The 21736-nt window shown below is 46.0% G+C and overlaps 1 long non-coding RNA gene across 1 annotated transcript; it reads left to right on the top strand.

Moving 5' to 3' along the window:
• The first annotated feature begins 624 nt into the window (after positions 1-624).
• LOC123282211 (uncharacterized) lies at positions 625-8122 on the top strand. The gene is made up of 3 exons (XR_006522224.2): positions 625-1196; positions 1651-1717; positions 7462-8122. It is a non-coding gene; the product is annotated as an uncharacterized lncRNA (long non-coding RNA).
• Positions 8123-21736: the final 13614 nt, after the last annotated feature.

The following is a 21736-nucleotide window of genomic DNA, read 5'->3' as shown; positions in this document are numbered from 1 at the left end:
CTTGCTATTTTTTCTACATTTACATATGAGGAAACTGAGTCACCAAGAATTTCAATGACTCAGCCAGGGTCATCTGGCTAGTGAGTAGTGGAGTCAGAATTTGAAGGCAAGGCTGCATTTGGGAACCTCTGCCCTAGACGTGGGGCGATGTGGTTTGCAGAGCAAATGAAGGAGAAAATGAACATTCTGACCCTGTTCACCAGCGCCCTGCAGACCGAAATGGCCAAACAACGGCCACAGTCACTGATGGCTTCCCTGACCCCAAATGCAGGGAGAGCTTCTCAGGTCCCACCTCCTCCATCCTGTGGCCGCCTCCAGCACTGATGCCCTTCCCCTCCTTCCTGAAAAAGCTTTCTTCCCTCTGCTCCTGCAGACAGCTCCCTCCCCTGGCTTTCCTCCCAGCTCTCTGGCTGTTCTTTCTCAGTCTCCTTCAGCAGCTCCTCTTTCTCTGCCTGGACATTTGGGTGGACCGGGCCTTTTCTGCCTCAAAACCCGCCTGGTTCAACATCCCCTCTACTTCCAACTTCCACTCCTGGGGCCGCTTGTAAATGCAGCTGGCACTTGGGGTGGAATAAGCAGGATGCTGCACTGTCTGAGGCTTCCTCCTCTGGGAGGTGGGTCATTTGTTTGTTTTTTCTCTCCTTTATATATATGTATATATACATGGAGGAAACTTTCTATGAATCGTTTATAGGCGATATAATATAGGACTTTTCCAGGAGATATTTATTTTTTAGAATATTAATTTGGGTGTCCAGGCACAGCTAGTGGAAGCTTAATGGTGCCCAAGTCATTCTCCCTAGGATTTAGGATTGAAATCTCCATAGGATTTAAAGTCTGGAAAGTCATTCCTTTGCATCAGCCCCTTCTGAGGATGAGCCGGTCAGCTGTGGAGCCCATCCCAGGCTGTCACCGTCTGACAGTCAGGCCCCCGGGCTCTTCCTTGGTCCAGAGAGAAGCTCTGCCCAGCAGCTCCTGAGAGAGAGCACGGAGACCTACCCCGGGCCAAATAAGGGAAAATTACAAAAGGGGCCTCAGAGTCTGGGTCTGAGTCACGTCTGAGCGATGCGGCCACGGTCTGACTCAGCTCGTGGAGATCCTTCAGCTCCTAAGGGCAAGAATGAGAATCATGAAAGCAGCAGGCTTGGAGGTGGAACGGGAGGGCGGCACCATCTCCTCTCGTGTAACCCGTGCAGGTGAGAAGCCAGCCAAGGCCAGGGAGGGGCTGGGACAGCTGGAGAGCCAGCAGCCAGAGGGAGCGCTGGAGCCCGAGCGGGGCCTCAGGCTCACAGGGCGGGGTCCCAGCCCGCTGCCCCCTCCCCAGGCCAGGCCCAGCCTCTGCCTGGACGCTCTGCCTCTGACTGGGTTATGCTGGGGAGGCCTCGGCTCCCTGACTCATACTTAGCAGGGAGTGTCTTGGAGGAGTTTCTTTCCACCCAAGTTGTCTAGGGACTGATCAGAAATGCAAGTCATGTCAAGACCGAAGTGCTCTCTAACGTAAATTCTGTGATGCGGCTTTGAATGTAAATCGGAAAGTGCAAACATGAATAATTAGAGCTGTGACCTTGGCACTTTTTACATGACTTCTGTTAGGGCGTTTATCACCAGGTGCTGCGATATTTACTTGTCTGATTCCCTGTTGGCCTGTAGGTTCCTGAAACGGACGATGATGTCTTTCTTATTCATCTTGCGATCCTGGCATAGCTCCTGACACCTGGTGGGTCCTTGATAAAGGGTTATTGAATGAAGGAACATAGGCATAAAGCTTTCCCAAGGCAAGGCAAGATAGCATCAGTGTTTGTGTCATTGACATACGGGGGGGGGGGGGGAGGACGGGGGGAATGCTGCTTGGGGCCCTGGGTCCTGCTAAAGGGGTGCCTGAGTGGAGAGTTTTGAGGAGCCCGGATTTAAATCTACCAGGATTGTTTGAGACATCGGTGTTTAGAGTGGGGTGGGGTGCACCATCCCTATTTACAAGGAACCAGCAAGTCCCTCCCCAGGGTGGAGCACTTGTGAAGTGTACTCTAGGAGAAAGGTCAGAATGTTCTTGAACAAAGGTCCTGAAAGCATTTCCTGCTGTCTCTCCCGTCCCCTCACTCCCTGTGGCTGGACTGGGCCACAGTCTCTCAGGTGTGGGTGCTGGTGCTCATGTGAGAAGTGGGGAGCCCAGGAAATCTTCAGGGGGTCTGCTTGGGACCAGACTGGCCGTCAATACACAGCCCAGCCTCTGCACCCCATTTCCACCCCTGGGGGCATTTTGAAGCCAACTTCCAACGTCCAGCGAAGTGCTGGAAACCCTGGAAACCCAGGGAACTCTCTTGGACTCTTGAGGACTTGTGCATAGGGGTGGGTGGGGTGGTGGCAATGTGGTGGGGAGGGTAGAGGAGGACACGAGGGAGCCCTGGAGGTCGGGAGGGGCTGGATCCTGTAGGGCTTGGGAGGGCAACAAGAGAGTCATTGGAAGACTAGGGAGGTGAGTGTTATGATCAGGCTGGGCAGGGGAGGGGGAGGCATCTCGGTGGAGAGGGCCTCTGAGCCCCATCGCAGGTGCCATCTTGAAGGCTCCTTCTTGGCAACAGAACTCTGACCAGGACTGCAGACTCTCTGCCCCCGCCCACAATGAAACAAGTCTGTGCCAACAGGCTGACAGGCTCTCACTGGAGAGAAAGTAACTCTCTCAATCCTTTTGCGGAGCTGGGATGATTTCTCTGAATCTCGGAGAGTTTTAAAAATCACCAAGATTTCCTGAAGAACAACTATAAGGCGCAGTAATGTCTTTACGCCAAAATAAGGCTCTCCACTGTGAACAATGCGGGGTGACATCACACCCGTTCGGAGGATGGTGGCCAAATGGCGCCTCCAAAGGACTCTTTGGTGTTGCGTTGGCTCCACCATGTGGCAACATGTAGTACTGTTATATCAAAGCAAGAAAAACCCCAATTTAATTGTGGAAAAGGAAATCTGTACCTCAAAAGGCTTTTAATATTTTTCAGCATAAACATCAAAAATTGGCAAAGTGTATTGCTGTGTATCTCAGGCAGTCACGACTCCAGATTCCAAAGCCCGCTGTCCATTTATCTACCCTCTCTCTTCTTATCTAGCTATCCTCTATCTGTATCTATCTCTGTCATCTATCTATCTTTCTGTCTATCTATCATCTATCTATTTTCTATGGTCTATCATCTATAATCCATCCATATCTATCTATCATCATTATTGTCTATCTCTATCATCATCATCTGTCTTCTATCATCTACCTATCTTCTATCATCTATTTTCTATCATCTATCATCTATCCATCTCTCTCTCTCTCTCTCTCTACCTACCTACCTATCCATCCATCCATCCATCCACCCACCCACCCACCCACCTATCTACCTATCTTATCTGTATCTACCTATCTTATCTATCTATCTACCTTATCTGTATCTACCTATCTTATCTATCTATCTACCTATCCATCCATCCATCCACCCACCCACCCACCTATCTATCTTCTATCATCTATCTATCAATCATCTATCACTTATCATCTATCTATCTAACATAAATCAATTGGCCCATCCATCCCTCCATTCGTTCATCCATCCATGTATCTATCTATCATTATTTGTGACCAGGTATAATATTCCAGGTATAATGCTGGGCACTGAGGCTTCAACCATGAACAAGACACAGTACTGTCCTCAAAGAGGATGCAGACAAGTAAGCAGGCAATTACAATTCACTGTGATAAGCACTATGGTAGGAAATGCATTACTGGGGATCCCCACCCAGACTTGAGGAGTCTTGGAAGGTTTCACTGAGAAAGTCATAACCATGCTGAGGCCTGAGAGCTGAGTTCAACTCATGTAAGGAGAGGTGGGAGAGGCAGGTGGATTGAGAAATGACGGGAAGGGAGAGGGTTCCAAACTGATGGACTAGTTTGGGTTGGGGGAACTGAGAGAAGTTTTGAGTGGCTGGCATGTAGAATGCAAGACGGGAGAGGTGGTGGGAGAGGAGACAGAAAGGAGAGCAGGAGCCACAACACAGGGCTTCCTGAGCTATCTCGGGGAGTTGGGACTAAGACAAAGGGCTTTAGCCAAGGCTTTTAGCTTCAGTGTGGCAGTCGGGTTGGAGGGTGAGCGAGGACAGTTAGGAGACTGTTGCAATGATCCAAGGAGAGATTGGGGTGAGTGGACTGGCAAGGGGGCGACTATAGTGACATAATGGACAGATTTGAGAGAGATTTAGGGGGCAGAAAAGATGGGACTCAGTAATTGACCGGATGTGCTCAGTGCAAGATGAACTCAGGGTTCTGTCTTGAGAAACAGGCTATTTTCCCAGATAGGGAAGATTGCAGTGGGAGTATGGCAGAGGGAAGTAGGAAGACGGTAAGTGCAGGTTGGGACATGTCGAGTTTGAGATGCCTCTGGGATATCCAGGTGCAGATTTCCAGTGGACGCTTGGAGATGTGGATAGACTTGAGGAGGAGATGAGGATCTGAGAATCATTAGCATGAGGTGGTCACGGAACCCATGAGTGTAGATGGACTTGATGCGGGAGATTGTGAAGGATGACAAGACCAGGACCTTGAATATCACTCACACTGAAGGAATAGGCAGAGAAAGAGGAGCTGGTAAAGAGATGGAGAGCAGGCAACCAAACAGGCAGAAGGAAAACTAGAAGAGTCATGCCAATGGGAGCAGAGGGAAGAGATGTTTTCAAGGAGAAAAAGTCAGTAGCAGATCAGAGAGCAAGTAAGGCGTGGTCTCTGGACTTGGTCACTGACCTTTCCTTGCAGTGGTGGCATTGGAGGCCAGAAGGTTTGAGTTCTCTCTGTTCTGTCAGCAAACCACATTGTCCTGTGTCTTGAGCAGTGGTTTCCAAACCTCATCATCTTGCAAGCACCAGACTCTTTCATTTCTCTTGTATGCATATGATATATACGTCTATCTACCTATCTACCCATCTATCTATCCATCCATCCACATATCTATATATATATGTATCTATCTATCTTCCATCATTTATTTATCATCTATCTAATCCATCCATCTATATCTTCTATCATCTATCTCCATCTATCTGTCTATCTTTCTGTCTGCCTATCTATCTACCTATCTGTCTATCTATCTATCCATCCGTCCATCCATATATGCATATATGCGTATGTGTGTGTATAGTATTTTTTTTTAATGAACCATTTGAGACTCAGTTACAGACATTGCACCTATTTACCCCTAAAGACTTCAAGGTGCATCAAAGACAGAAGATTTAACATTGACATATTGCTATTATCTAATCCATAGTTTATATTCAAATTTTATCAATTATCCCAATAATGTCTTTTATAACTTTTTTGCCAGGTAAATGATCCACTCCAGGAGCATGAAGTACATTTAGTTGTTATGTCTTTCTAGTCTTCTTTACTCTAGAACACTTCCTCAGTCTTATTTTGTCTTCCATGACCTTGACATTTTTTTTTGACCTTGACAGTTTTGAAGAATATCGGCTAGATACTTTGTACAGTGTTCTTCAATTTGGGTTTGTCTGATGTTTCTTCGTGACCAGATTCAGGTTACGCGTTTTTGGCAATAATATCATAGCAATGATGTTGTGTCTTTCTCAGGACATTGCATCAGGAGGCACATGATATTGAATTGCCGCATTAATGGTGATGTTAATTTTGATCACTTCGTGAAGGTGGTATCTGCCAGTTTCTCCTTTGTAAAGCTACTATTTTTCCCTCCGTAACTAATCAGCCATTTGTCGAGAAATACTTTGAAACTGTATAAATATCCTGTTCCTCATCAAACGTTCACCCACTAGTTTTAGCATTCATTGATAATGCTTGCTTGAAACAACCATTACTGAGTATTACAAAACAGTGTTTTTCTTGTTTTATTATTTCTTTTACCTTTATTGGCTGGCATTCTACTGGCAGGAAGAGCTTTCACTTCTCCAGCTACTTATATTTTACTCAATGGGTCATAATCCATTACTACCATTATTTATCTTGATGCTCAAATTGCCCCAGATTTGGCCAGTGGAAGTCCCTTCAGTCCAGCTTCTGTGTCCTTTTGACATATTCCCGTCATTTTTTAAGCTCTCCCTTACTTTCTGGCACATAAATATATTCCAGATTCCTCTTATGCGTTTTCTGCCCCAGCTCTGGAATTAACCATTTCTTCAAGGAGCCTGCGTTCCTTGTAGTGGAGAATGGTATTTAGAAACCAAGATCTGGGTGCTTATTGCTACTGAATTAGCAAGGCTTCCAGGTCCTCGTGCAGACAGATCTCTGTTCTCTTTCTGCAGGGGACACTCTGTCCAGTTTCCAGCTAACAGGCTCACCCAAGGATTTTCTTTTTCTTCAGGGGACCGTACCTGTGTATGCTTTCTTCATTCACTATTGAATAAGGCTCAGACTCTGTAAGGTTACAACTTGCACGTAGAGTTTTGTCTGGAACAGATGCAACTCATTTCTTTTGGGACAAAAATAAAACAACAAAAACTAAAAAATAGAAACCAAGAAATCAGAAACAAAAGCCCCAAATCCCAAAGGTTACAGTCTTCTTGCCCTGAAAGACATTAACGAGTTTTGTATATAACCCAGAAATCCTACTTTACCATTTTTTATTCTGTGCCATAATGCTGAATGTCTCAAATTCTCTTCGAACTAACTTTACCATCCAGCTGGTTCTCTCTTAAGTAAATAAATCATTAAAAAAATTAGGTATATAAACTCATGATCACTTTATATTTATAAAAGTATATACATGAAATAAAGTTTTAACATACAAAAAAATTAACTTTACCACACGAGTTCATATTGATCTTCAATTCCAAGTGAACACCATGTGATTTATTTTAAAGTTCCCTCTTCCATATTTGTAATTCCCTTTTCCAACAATGAGAAACAGGCTTCAATCATTCTTAATAGATTTCTTCATTTACTTAATCTAGGAATACACAGACAGTAGTTTCAAATTGCTAACTCATACTACTGTGAAAATCAAAACTACTAACCAGTTTCAATATTCGTTTCCAGTTCTTTTGGTCTTTAGAGAGGATGTAGGGTCAAAACGCCATGGGCAAAGTCTCTTGGATTTGTTCTTTTTCCCCTGTCCAATAGATTCTTTCTGTGTCTGAAATCTGTTTAGAATAGGACTGGCCCAGTTTATTCCACTACCCTCAGCTAGAGTGTTGCTAACTGTGGAAGTTCCTTCTACATGAAAACAGGTCCTCATGTTTGCACAAAGTGGCCACGTAAATAGAAATATCAAATATATATGTAACAAAAGGCAAAAAAAAGTTGGGGTTCCATCACCTCCCGGGAGCTGTGCATTCAATTTACCAGTGATTTATATTTTTACTAGCCTTTTGCTGATATCCTAACTACACATTAGTTCTTTCCACCCCACATGGAAAATGACAGTATTGGCACATTTTAATTAACTCCAGATATTTTTCTCTGTGTAGGACTCTGTGAAACTGATATCCCTCCAGAGGACCCCAGATAATAAGACGCGGTTCCAATTCTCCAGAGCTGGGCCATTCAAAGCCAGTTTTAAACAAGAGGTTGAATGACGCTCCTGATGGCTCAGTTTTATACGTGGTATTAGTGTACTTCTGGTGGCAAGGGAGTTTTTTATGACTCGTATAAATGACATCTTAATTTTTAGTTTTTAATAGTTTGGCTGTGTGTTTTTTTCACATTAGCATCAGGAACAAGCTCTTAACATACGTAACTCTGCAAAAATTTGGAGTTTATCTTTAGGTTCTTGGTCCCCATTTCATCACCTTTTCCCATCTTAATGGTATTCTCTCTATTTTCCATGCGTACAGGGCCCCTAGGATCTCATCTCACACATTTTAAGATCTTCTTTCATAAAACGATCTGAAATTAATTCATGTTAAGGTGCAAATAACAGATAATAGCCTAAAGTGTCACCCCTCTCTTCGAGGCTCCTAGGGGGCAACCAAGTTAGTGGAGCATGCTTCTACCTTCAGGGCCAGCTGCATAATTTGCAGGGCTCAGTGCAAAATGAGCATGTGCCCACATTTTTCAAAACCCAGGAAAAAGAGCCATCAAAATATAAAGCTTTTTTTTTTTTTAAATACTTTTTCTTGTAAAATGTAATAGGGGTAATAGTGATAGCTGAGGAAGAGTATAAACTTACAAATTGCAAAAATAAACTAGTTTTGGTGTCATAATTTTATATAATACAATGAATAATAATACTCTATTAATCTGATATCTTGATTGATCATAAGAGTTTTCTGGCTTACTTTTTTGCAAATTCATTTATTAGGCCATCAAAATTTATACTTTCAAGACGGTGACAGCAGAACATTAACGAAGCGTGGGGCCCTTCTGAGACCAGGGCTGCACAGGTTGCCCGTCCATGCAGCTGGCCTGCCTACCCTGTTGCTAGTTGAGTTCTCCAGGTGTAGATGCTGAGATGGGATTTGGCATGCAGAATATTTATTAGGGATCAACATCTGTGGATGGGAGAGGAAGTAGTCTTGGTCAAAGGGAGAAGTCAAAATGCCATGCAGTTGTGACAAAATTTTAGCCAATCCCATGGGAAGCTCTGGACCGTCCGTGGCCCATAAGAGATGCTAAGTGGGGCCAACATGCCTTTATACCCTTTCCTCTACTGGTCATTGGATGTTAGCTGCCCCAACTGCAGGGAGTGTGATTAGCAGAAGGTTTCCAGCTCTCAGCTCCTTTAGGGTCTGTCCCAGTTGCAGAGAGCCATCTCACCCAAGGACACAGCCTTCCCAGGTTGGCCCACATCCTTTGCTGTCTTTTTTTTTTGAGGAAGATTAGCGCTGAGCTAACATCTGTTGCCAATCTTCTTTCTTCTTTCTTCTTCTTCTTCTCCCCAAAGCCCCCCAGCACATAGCTGTATATTCTAGTTGTGAGTGCCTCTGGTTGTGCTAGGTGGGATGCTGCCTCAGCGTGGCTTGATGAGTAGTGCCATGTCCAGGTCCGGGATCCAAACCGGTGAAACCCCAGGGCGCTGACAGGGGTGTGTGTGAACTTAACCACTCGGCCACAGGGCTGGCCCCGGAAGAATTAACTTTTTATTATTCCATTTCACCATTAGGTTGGTTAGTTATGCATTCATTTACTATTCTTTTAGTGGTTACCCTAGATAGTACAACACATATCTTTGTCTTATTAAAGTCTAATATAAATTAGTACTTTCACCATTTTCTGGACAATGCAAAGCCCTTAGAACACTTAAATTTGTTTTGTCTCCTCTTATGTGTTCTGGTAATCACATATTTTCATTTTCTCTATATTTATAATGCCATAAAACATTATTATTATTATTTGATGCAATTTTCATTTGGATATATATATATACATAATTACCACTTTCTTTGCTCTTTATTCCTTCTTGCATCTCAGATTCCTTTTATCAGGAATCACTTTTCTGCTTGGAGTATACTCAGTTTTTGTTTGTCTGAAAGAAAATCCAGTTGTTTAAAAAAATCTGAAAGTATCTTTATTTTAGCTTAATTCTTGAAGGGTATGTTTGCTGGGCATAGAATTTCAGTTAACAGTCAAACGTGCTAGCCAGCTGTGCCATAAAGACACACTGGGCGTAGAATCATAGGTCGGCCCTGATTTTCTTTCAGCACATGGAGTATTTCATTCCACTGAATTCTGACTACCATTGTCGCTGCTGAGAAGATCAATTGTCAATCTATTATTTTGTTGAAGGCAATAATCTTTTTTCTCTGAATATTTTAAAGATTTTTATATTTTCTCTGGTTTTTAAAGTTTTTCATGATGTGTCTAGATGTTGATTTCTTTTTATTTATCTTGGTTGGGCTTTCTTAGGCTTCTTGAATCTGTGGTTTGATGATTTTTATCAGTTCTGGACAATTCTCAGCCATTGTCTCTTCAAATATTCTCTACCCCCTTCTCTCTCCTCTGCTTTTGGGAAATCAATGATATGTTATTAGGACTTCTCGTACTCTTTATGTCTCTTACCCTATCTTTTTCTATTTTACACCTTTTAATCTCTCTGTGCTTTGATCTTCTGATCTATCTTCCAGTTCACAAATTTTCTCTTCTGTTGTATCCAGTCCACTGTCAGACCTAGCCAGTGAGTTCTCAATTTGGGTTATTGAGTTTTTCCATTTTAGAAGTTCTTTCTGACTCCTTTTCAAATCCATCATGTAACTTTTTGTAGTTTTCTGTTAATGATATGTTTTAAAGTGTGTATTTTATTGGTTTAACTATAACAGTTTAGGTATTTTATGCTCAGTGTACGAAAATTCCCAAAGCTTAAGTCTTTGTGTGTCTATTTTCTTTCTTTTTTTTTGTTTCTTTTTTTGAGGAAGATTAGCCCTGAGCTAACTACTGCCAATCCTCCTCTTTTTTGCTGAGGAAGACTGGCCCTGAGCTAACATCTGTGCCCATCTTCCTCTACTTTATATATTGGACACCTACCACAGCATGGTTTTTGCCAAGTGGTGCCATGTCTGCACCCAGGATCCGAACTGGCGAGCCCCAGGCTGCCAAGAAGCGGAACGTGCGAACTTAACCACTGCGCCACCGGGTCAGCCCCATGTGTGTCTATTTTCTATTTTTACTTATGGCTCTTGATAAATATTGCTCTTGAAAAAATATTTATAGGACTATTAAGAGAACTAGAATGATACCACCTTCCCCTGGGGAGGACTTCCACTCGTTTCAGCTCCCGGGTCTGGTCGAGGCCACCTCAGACTTGCAAGGCTTGAGGTCCCCTGGACAGGTCACTCAGATCCAGGCTGCAGTTCCGCTCCTAGTCTACTTCTGGGTACACTTTCCGAGTCCAATTTAAAGCGTGGGAGGGTGTTGGACTGCTCACCTTCAGAGGTCCTGGCCACGGCTGCTGAGCCCTTCTTCCCACAGAGCTATTGTTTAGATTCAAAATTATTTCTCAGTTGTTCTTTTAGGAGCAGCAAAAACAAACCAACAAACATGCTCAGGGCAGAGTGGCTTGGCATGCATGACTTATCTCTCTGGGTTCTTGCCTTCCTAGATTTTGAGCCAGTTGGTTCTGCACCATTTTTTTTTTAAGGATTGACATCTGAGCGAACACCTGTTGCCAATCTTTTTTTTTTCTTCTTCTCCCCAAAGCCCACCAGCACATAGCTGTATATTCTAGTTGTAGGTCCTTTTGGTTGTGCTATGTGGGACACTGCCTCAGCATGGCCTGACGAGTGATGCCATGTCCGCGCCCAGGATCCAAACCGGGGAAACCCTGGGCTGCCGAAGCAGAGCGCACAAACTTAACCACTTGACCACAGGGCCAGCCCTGCACCATGTTTTTAACTTTTTTTTTTTTTGAGGAAGATTTGCCCTGAGCTAACATCCACTGCCAATCCTCCTCTCTTTTTTTTCTGAGGAAGACTGGCCCTGAGCTAACATCCATGCCCATCCTCCTCTACCCTATATGTGGGACGCCTGCCACAGCACGGCTTGCCAAGCGGTGCCATGTCGACACCCGGGATCCAAACGGGCGAACCCTGGGCCGCCGAAGCGGAACGTGTGAACCTAACCACTGCGCCACCAGGCCAGCCCCTTTTTTTAAACTTTTGATGCTTTTGAAATTTAAACAGTTTCATCCAGCAATTTTTTGTCCTTAGAGGGAGGGTTGTTTTGAATTACCTAACCTACCATTACTAGAAGCAAAAGACCTTTTCCCCACTCTTTTTATTTATCCTTTAAAATTTTATTTTTGCCCTTTTGTTTGGAAAATGTAAAACATACACAAAAGTAAAGAGAGGAGCAGAAGGAACTCCCTTGTACTCATCACGCAGCTTCAACATTGATCAACTTTCTCAAATTCTTGTCTTATTTACTCACCTCTCCATTTTCTTTTTTTGGCTTGACTATTTTAAATCAAAAGGCAGAAAAATATCATTGTAACTGAAAATACTTTAGTATGAGTGTTTATCAGGTAAGTATTTAAAACAATATGTATAATAACTACAATATCTTATCATACCCAACAAAATTAACAATATTATCTTAACATCACGTAGTACCTGTCTTAGGCTCGGTTTTCCTCAGTTGTCTCCAAAATGTTTTTTTACAGTTTCTTCGAATTGGAACCCAAAGAAGTCTCCTGAATTGCATTTGAATGCTGGGTTTCTTAACTACCTTTAGATCTATAACAGACTTGCCTTCACCCCGTTTTCTACCATGACATTTATTTGTGGAAGAAAGTGTATCATTTGTCCTGCAGAATTTCCCACATTCGGGAGCTGGTTGACTGTATGCTTATGGTGTCATTTAACATGTGTCTCTAACCCAGTGACACTTAACTGGGGGTGTTTTGCCACCCAGAGAACATGTGGCAACACCTGGACATTTTCGGTTGTGATGACCGCAGGCGTGCTACTGCCATCTAGTAAGTGGAGGCCAGGGATGCTGTTACACAGCCTATAATGCACAGAACAGCTCCCCTCGACAAGGAATTATCTGGTTCAAAGATCAATAGTGCAGGGGCTGGCCCCGTGGCCGAGTGGTTAAGTTCGTGCGCTCCGCTGCAGGCGGCCCAGTGTTTTGTTGGTTCGAATCCTGGGCACGGACATGGCACTGCTCATCAAACCACGCTGAGGCAGCGTCCCACATGCCACAACTAGGACCCACAACCAAGAATATACAACTATGTACCGGGGGGCTTTGGGGAGAAAAAGGAAAAAAATAAAATCTCTATAAAAAAAAAAAAGATCAATAGTGCAGTTATTGAGAATCCCTGCTTAACCATTTATTTTCTCTAAAATGGCAATTAGATTTAGAGGTTTGATTAGATTCAAGTTCACTTTTTGGGAGAACACAGAATTCTTCACAGATGGACCTGTGTTGTGCATCCTATTATATCAAATGAGAAGGCAAGAGTGTCCCATTTTAGTGATGCACAAGTTGATAAGTACGTTTCGGTGCTGTCAGCCTGATCCGTCCATTATAACGTTCCCCGTCACTTTTCATCTCACAGTTCTAGCATCCATTGGTGACGGCTGCTGAGACTCATTATTTGGCTAAGGCTGCAAAATGGTGACACTTTTCATTCTATCACTCGTTCTCTTATCAGCTGCAATCCTTCGGTACAGAAAAGCACTGCCTTCTCAACTATTTACCTTGAAATATGGTCCACACAGGAAAGGCAGGATAAATGCATGATTCTTTCCTTTTATCAATTTTCAGAATGCCCCAGTCATGTAAAAATATGTTTAAAATATTCTTTATAGGTTTTTTCAATAAAACCAGCTATAAAGAGGGAAAGCGTTACAACACAGACAAGGTTATACCAAGCCCTTGGTTCTAAGGAGTCCACAGGCCTGCTGGGATGACACAAAGATCTAGGGGGCAGCAGAGACCACCGGCTGCTGGAGCCAGAACACCTTGGCCTCGATCCCTTTGAAAATCCCTTACCACGGACCCTGGCTGCTTGCAGCCCTCATTTCAGCTAGCTCGAGTCCCAGCTGATCTGAGAGGCCACACCAGGTCATGTCTGCCGGGACGAGCAGAGGTTCTCTCTTGTGCTCCTGGCCCTTGTCACGGGCGCTGAAAGAAAAGCGTCTCACCTTAGACCAGCGGCAGGACCCCAGCAGCCCTTGCGGGAACTCTGTGACAAGAAAGCAGCCTCCCCCAGTTCAGCTCCCTGGGTGCATTCTACACGTTTGCAAGTGATCATTTGTCTCTTTCAACAGTGTCAACACAGTGTCTTGGAAAAAAGCACGGGCTTTTAGGTAAGACAAACCTGGGTTCAAATCCTGCTTCTGCTCCTCATGAACGGTGTGATGAAGCTTATCTGGGGAAACGTGGTTGACGATAGTTGCTATTGCTCAGGGTTGTTGCTGAAACAGAGGACGCCGTAAGTGAAGGGTCAGCCGGGGGGGGGGGGGGGGGGGGGGGGGGGTGGGGGAGGGGGGTTTGATGCCTGTGCGCGCATGCGCAGTAAGCGGAAGGAGGGCTTCCCCTTCCCCTGGGGGTGCTTCTCCTAGCTCGGGGCTGATGGTTGTGTTCGTGCTCGGGAGCCCATTGCCTCCAGGCAAGTGCAGCTTGGATGAGCGCCCAGCAGGGCTGTGTTCTGGGCTCCCCTGTCCTCTGTGTCAGAAGAGAAAAGGAAGATGCGGAAGAAAATGACTTCTCCAGGTGACGATGAGGAAGGGACAGAGCCGAGGCCAGAATCCAGGTCTCCTGACTTTTGGTCTCAGGCTCTTATTGGTTGCCTCTAAATGACTATTTTCTCTAGATACTCCTAGCCCTTTTCTAAGGCCTTCTCTGTTGTCTTGGTTTAAGTCATACTTGCAAACCTTTTCAGAGAATCAAGCGTGAAATAAGAGCCCTCAGGATACATGTGGGCTTAAATTCCTGTAACGATACCTACCCTGGGCTTAATTGTACTCTGTCTCTTGCCAATCCAAAGTAGTGAGACACAAAGCTTGGATGTAACTTGTATGTTTAGCTAGTTATTTATTAATCAGATTTGTACTGAACATCTCCTGTGTGTCAGGTGTCAGGGAGTGGGCCACACGGAAGGGGGTTGAGATGATGAGGGCGGGGATAGAGACACAGGGATGGAGAATGCAGTCCCTGCAGGCGAGAAGTTTCAGCTCTAATAGGAGGAGTGGAGGAGATTTGGAACCAGAAAGCAAACCGATGAGTACCATTCAATGTGATGCACAGGACAGCCCGGGAGCCTTTCTAGGGGAGAGACTTGCACTTAATCTAGGAAGAGGAGCCATGGCTGAGCAGGGAGAGACAGGGTGACTGTCATTTCCGTTAGAGGGGCTGGAGGTGTAAGAGGCACGGTGGGTTTGGGGGGCTTCTCCTAGTGAGTTCTGCATGGAAGAAGCATGGGCAGGTAGGGCTGTGAAGGTGACAGGGCTGCGGCAGGAGGCAGGTGGTGAGACGCGCCATGCCATGCCAAGGAGTCAGGATGTCGCCGTCAAGGCAAGATGGGGGGCTTTGAAGTACTCTAAGTAAGAGAATTGACTGGAGATTGGAGGGGGTTGAGAAATTTGGAGGGCTGTTGCCATGACCCAGGCTAGGAGGATGAAGAATTGTACCGAAGCTGTGGTTGTGGGGATGGACAGGAGGGAAGGAACTCAAGGGATATGTAAGAGGAAGACCGGACAGGACACGCGATCAAATGGTGACCGCGGGAAGGACCTGCATCAATGTTTTGTAATCAGCTTTGGGAAGTTGCTACTATAAGCCCAACCTACCACCTGGCTCTTGCAGGTTCAGCTTGGGGCATCCCTCTGAAGTTTGTTAGAAATTGGAAGTCTAATAAGAACCTATGAGCATTTTCTTCCTCCTTTGCTTTCCCTTTGAAAAACCCAGTGAAAATTCAATGTTCTCTTTGTCCTGGTGATGTGGGCAGCTGGGGAGGAGAAACTTGGCTGTTTCCCAGTGCGGCCTAGAGCCTGCCAGGGGGAAATGATTGAGGGGCTGTGGACACCTTCCTCCCATCCAGTTTCACTCTCAGCTCTGCTGTGTCACCAGGGTTGTCAGATTTGAGGGTCCTTGGGCACGATTCCTAGCCCATAAGCATCTTCCCCACTGCCTGCTGTGGGATTTGTTTTTTTTTACTGTCCATGTTCAAAATTGGATTAATTATAATCCTTGATTCATGACACATTCTCATCATTAGTCCATGCATGGCTTTTTAAAATTTATTATGAATAGTATAATGAACTACTATATGGATCCACCACCCCACCCAAGAATGAAAACATTACCTAAAACTTACATGTATCTGTAGTCCTCTCCCACCCCATTTCCCCCTCTTCCAAATGTAAAAGACCACTATTCTGACCTTTGTGCTTATCTTTCCTTTTTGGTTGTGTTTTCTTTCATATATTTGTATGTGTGTGTTTTTTTCTTCCGCATTCAAAATTGCCCCCCTAAAGTGGGAAGAAAGTCTCTAAACTTGGAGAAGAGCAAAGATGTGCTTCTTGGGAATAGAGTCTGGCAGCTTCCTAAATATGTTTCTTATTCAAAACTTAAAACATTCCTCTTACAAAAACATCATTGAGTAATTGATAGTTCAAGAAAATATGTCATGTTTATGCTCCAGCATGTCACCAGCACCCTGGAGTGCACATGTCCCCAGGTAGAGAGGCATTTCTGGCTTCCATGACTACTTGCTATGCGGGCTCTGCCAGCCCAAAAGCAGTGCAGCCCTCCAACAGAGAAACCCAGGGAGGGGCTAGGGCAGCGGAAGCCCCTGTGTGCATAAAAATGGTGAAGGTCTCCAAGGGACATAGGCGGACTCTGACGTCACGTGCCATGGCAACTAATCCCTTAGTTTGGTCAGAGACCTTGGACCTGTGTGGCCTGGCTCAAAAGGTGAGCTGGGCCAATTAGATTCTGTTTCTTGGGAAACTGGACTGAGAAACACACAATTATTTTCTAGTTAGTGGTGGGAGTTGTACTTGACAAGTCAAGAGACAGAGTTGAAGCTGGAGAAGCCATGATGGGCCATGGGAAAGTCACAGTTGCACTGGAGCAAAAATGATGAGTAGTCCAAGGAGGCCAGTGGATAGCAGGACTGAACTGGATGGTTGACCAGAGCGGGGGCTTGTTAACGGGAGGGCAGTGTGGGAGGACCCCCAAGTCCTGGTGCTGAGGCTGCTGACGCTATGCGTATCCAACTTTCAATGGAATTCAACTTCTGATTTCAGAAAGCCAGGCACCATCAAGGCTCTAGTTCTTAGATTTCCTGTTCTCAGGTATCCATAACCCTGTTTAATCCAACTTTTTACCTATTCCATGCCTGTCTCTGCACCTGCACAGAGGAACGTGGCTGGTATGAAGCATACTGTCAAGCTGTGGCGGTTTTAAAATGTGGCCGCAAATTCTTTGCTATTCCTCCCTTTAAGAGGTGAAGGCTAACTCCCTCCTTTTGATGGTGGGCTGGACTTAGTGACTTGCTTCTAATGAAGAGAATAAATCAGAAGTGACTGTGCAACTTCAGAAACTAGGTCATAAAAGGTGCTGCAATTTCCTCTTCCATCTTTTGGATCACTTGCTCTGGAGGAAGTCAGCTGTCCTGTCATGAGGACACTCAAGCAGCCTCTGGGGAGCCCCATGTTGGCCTCCTGCCAACAGCCATGGGAGTGCGCCATCTTGGAAGTAGTTCTCTCATCTCAGTCAAGCCTTCAGTTGACTGGAGCCCCAGCCGACCTCTTAACTGCAACCTTAAGAAAGACTCTGAGACCAGAACCACCCAGCTAAACCACCTCTGACCTCCTTACCCATGGAAAGTGTAAGATAATAAATACTTGTCGTTCTAGGCCACTGGGTTTGGGATAATTTATTAGCAGCAGTTGATAACTAAGTTACACGCTGATTTGTCTCTCATTCAACTTATGATCACTAACTTAACTGGGCTCTTAATGCCATCTGGTAACCATGCTATTATGTCTCCTGTCCTTTCGTTTTCTCATTCTCTTAGACACTGTTTCAAACCTTCTCTCTTTCACATCTCCAACACCTCCACCCCATTCTCGCTGTCAGCTAATGTCCTTAATTCCTATTTCCATGAGTAAAAACTAAAGCAAGCAGAGGAGAACCTCCCAAGGTCCTGCTGCCACATCTCCCCTGACATCTGCGTCTGCCTTCTCTCCTGTGACCAGGGATGGGCTGTCCATGCTCCCAGCGAAGGCCAGCCTCTCCCCTCGGGCTCTAGATCTGATCCCCTCTTGCCCTCAAGGACATCCCTCACGAAATTCTCTCCCCCTCTGTTTCTAGGAAGAAAGAGCACTGACCTGTGTCCAATTGCTACTTTTAGGTCAAGTAAGGTGAGGACTGAGAAGCAACCCTTGGTTTTGGCAACGTCAGGGTCATTGGCCAACAGTTTACCTTGAAAACCTGACTGGAGGGGAGGTAAGAGAGCATGGGAGAGGAGAATTAGACACAATGAGTATACACACCTCTTTGATGAAATTTTTTTGAAAAAGGAAAGAGAGAAATGGGGCAGGGATATGGGGTCAAGAAAGGCTAGGAAGAGGAGAAATTAACGCAAGTTTGTATACTGAAGGAAATGACCCAGGAGAGGAGAAAACTGATGACACAGGTACATCCATGGCCACCTGGCAACAGGGACTGAGGGCAAGGAAGTGTGTGACATAGTGACATGCCCAACAAGAACAACCTCAGAGTACACTTAATAAGCCCCCCAATCACATGAGGTACTCTGGGAAGGACTGCATGACAAACTTTAGATGTATACAACTCCTGCCTTCCTTGGTCTTGTTTTCTTTTTGTTTTGTTGTTTTTTTTTTTTGCTGAGGAAGATTAACCCTGAGCTAACATCTGTGCCAATCTTCCTCTGTTCTGTATGTGAGCCACCACCACAGCATGGCTGAGTGGTATATGTTCACACCCAGGAACTGAACCTGCGGCTGCTGCAGCAGAGTGTGCCAAACTTAACCACTAGGCCACCAGGGCTAGCCCTGGCCTGTTTTCTAAAACAGACTGGGTCAGGAAAATTCCCAACTTTGTTTCCCAGCTTTTCCTTTTCTAGGAAGTTGTTTCCTTTCAGATGAAATCGCAAGTCTCCCCTGTTTACCAAAACCTGAGTCCTTGACTGTTCCAGCTCCAGGGGTGGGTGGGAGAGGGTCCCCAGGCGTGCCAGTGCTCGGGGGATCCTGGCTGTGTCTTCCCTTCCCACACACCCCTTCCAGCCACTCCTGGACTCAGAGGAGGGAAGCTTGGGGATTCGTCTCCCCACCTGCGCAGCCCCACTGCCAACACCCTTTTTAGGCTGCCATCAATTCCTGCCTGGCTTACAGCGACTCTTAACCATAGAGGAAAATCCCACACTCACAGCCCCCGCACGTCTTTTCGTCTTGCCCATCACTTCATCCCTCCTCCAGCCATTCTGGATCAGTGATCGTCCTTCCTGCCGTTACTCAGGCTGCTCCTCTAGTCTCAGATGCCCTTTGCTCACTGCCCTCCTTCAAAATCCTGATCATTCTTCAAGTCCCTTATCCTTCAGGTTCCAGATGGAATGCCACCTCCTCCAGGAAGACCTCCTTATCATCTGTCCCCTCAGTACTGGCCACTCCTTTCTTTGGGTGTTGCTCTGTCTTTCCCGTGGCATTGAAGTTCCCTGTGAGCAGGGATGGTGTTTATTTGTCTGTTTATCCTTCTACCCAGCATCTACTCCTGCCCAGCATAGTGTTGGCACAGAGAGGGGTTCTGGCTTGGACGGCTGGCTGAGTCAGTGGACTTCTCACTTTCAGGTGTCATGGCCCGTTGCCCAGATCAGGGCTTCCCCATGGGAGGCAGTGCAGGTCCTGTGTCGCAGAAAGAACGTAGATTTTAAAATCGGAAGACTTGGGCTCCAGTTTGCCACGTGAGTGGCCTTGGGCTAGCCTGACAATACGACCTACCTGTAGAGTTTCTGTGAGTCTCTAATCAGCCGTGGACTTGAACGTGCTAACATTCTATTCAAACGTGAGTTTTTACAGCCATGCTTGGTCATACTGGGTCAGCAGGCTCGGGGTTGGCCACTGGGGGGCAGTCTCAGCTGGCATTCCAACTGGGCTCGACCGGACCCCTTCCTGCCAGGGATGGGGGCCTGGGATGGAGTGTGATCCCAAGATATGAGGGGTGATCCTGCAGACCTGGAGAGGAGGCGCCCACACCTGGCCCACCCAGCCTTCTGCTCTCTCAGGCTAGTTAGATAGGGTTTGGGCGCACAGCTCTGGTGCTCTTTGGCATGACAGAATACTTGCCGTCCTGGGCAGATGGGGAGCCTTTTCCTTAAGAGGCCAATAATGAATGCTGGGATCACAACAGGCCTTCTTTTCTTTAATACTATTTTCTTTAATTTTTAATTGCGATGCAATTCACATAAGATAAAGCTCACCATTTTAAAGTACTCTGTGTTTTTTAATACATTCACTATGCTGTGCAACCATCACCGCTATCTGATTCTGGAAAATTTTTATCACCCCCCAAAAAAACTTTGTACCTATTTGTAGTCAATCCAAGTTCCCCTCTCTTCCCTATCCCCGGCAATGGATGATCTGCTTTCTGTTTCTATGGATTTGCTCATCCGGGATATTTCCTATAACTGGAGTCATATGATATGGAGCCTTTTGTGACTGCCTTCTTTCCCTTCGCATAGTGTTTCCAAGAGCATCCGTGTTGTAGCGTGTGTCAGTACTTCATTCCTTTTTATGGCTGGATAATATTCAGTTTGATGGATATACCATGTATTGTTTCTCCATTCATCTGGCCATGGCCATTTGGGTTGTTTCCACTTTTTGGCTACTAGGAATATTGCTGTTATGAGCATTCGAGCACTAGTTTTTGTGTGGACTTAGGTTTTCAATTCTCTTTCAATTTCCGGAGTGGAATGAGTATTGGATACTATGTATCTTGGTGTCCAGCATTTTGAGGCACTGCCGGACTATTTTCCAAAGCGCCTGCACCACGCTACATCCCCATCAGCGAGGTCTGAGAACCTTCAATCCTCTTGACGTCGGCTTCGTCCCCTGCTTGCCTTGGAATTCCGCAATGGGAAGGCCCAGGAGGGAGAAGGCTGCCGCCAGCCTTCACCCGGCCCTTTCCAAAGTTGCAGTTTTGCGCGACAACAAGCTTTGCAAACTTTAGTGGTCCGCAAAGCACGCCTGGGCCTTTGGACTATTTCTCTTCCTTGCGGAGGGGACAGTGCAGCCTTGGTTCTTGCAGCCGAGGAGGAGCCGTCTGTGGATAAAGCTCAGCGCTCTGGCTCGGCTGGGGGCTGGTGGGCGCACCGGCGCAGCCGCGTGTACCCGCGCTGTTTGCCGAGAACAGTTCTCGTTATGTGGGTGCCGCCAGGTGTGCTTCTGCTCGGCTTCATCAGCCTCTGTAACGGATCCTGGGCTTCCTGCAAGGGAGCCAGTCTTAGCTTTTGTGGATGTCCGGGTGTGAGGCTGGGGAGACATCAGTTCAGGCTGGCAGAGCCAGCGGGCGCAGGGCTGTTCGCTGCCTGCTCAGGAGGGACCTCTCCTGACCGCGCTGGCTCTTCTCTTCACGACTCGGTGAGGGGGAGCTCTATCTGCAGGCTCAGCCCCGTCTGCCTGCATGAGGAAGGGTTTGTTTGTGCAGCATCTGGCTGTGACGAGGGAGGCGATTTAGGCGTGTGGGGTGGGAAGGAGATTGCTAACCCCAAAGGAGTCCCTTATGGAGAGGGAAAATCGCCAGCTGCGCCTACCTGTGATTGGAAGGAGGAAGGGCTTGCTCATTTCAGTCTAAAGGGAATGTTTTGGGGAAGCACAGGGAAGAATGGAGCTGGAGAAAACAATTCCATGGGATCCTGTCGATTCACTCATGACCTTTCCTGAAGGTGTCATGTCCATTATACCTGGTGTGCGTATATCCAACCCTGGGTGGCTTAGACCCGTGAGTGTTTATTCACTCAACAAACATTTATTCAGTCCCTACTATGCACCAGGAGCTTTCTAGGCTCCAGCCATACAGCGATGAGCAAAACCAACACAGACAATTGTCCTTGTGGCTATCAGAGCCTGGTGGGGTGGAGGGGCATTAATTAAATGATTGCTGGGCATGGCAGGGCAGGTTGCTATGAGAGCACATAAGAGGGGCACGGCTTTATCTAGGGGGGTCCAGAAAGCCTTCCCTGGGGCACTTGGGGTCTGAAGGATGAGCAGGGGGTGGATGTGGGGAGAAGAGTATTTCTGGCAGAGGGCACAGCGGGTGCAAAGCTCTGGAGTGGGA

The sequence above is a fragment of the Equus asinus genome, chromosome 30 (assembly GCF_041296235.1).
Source record: "Equus asinus isolate D_3611 breed Donkey chromosome 30, EquAss-T2T_v2, whole genome shotgun sequence".
Lineage (NCBI taxonomy): Eukaryota > Metazoa > Chordata > Mammalia > Perissodactyla > Equidae > Equus > Equus asinus.
This window is presented reverse-complemented; position numbering and strand designations above follow the sequence as displayed.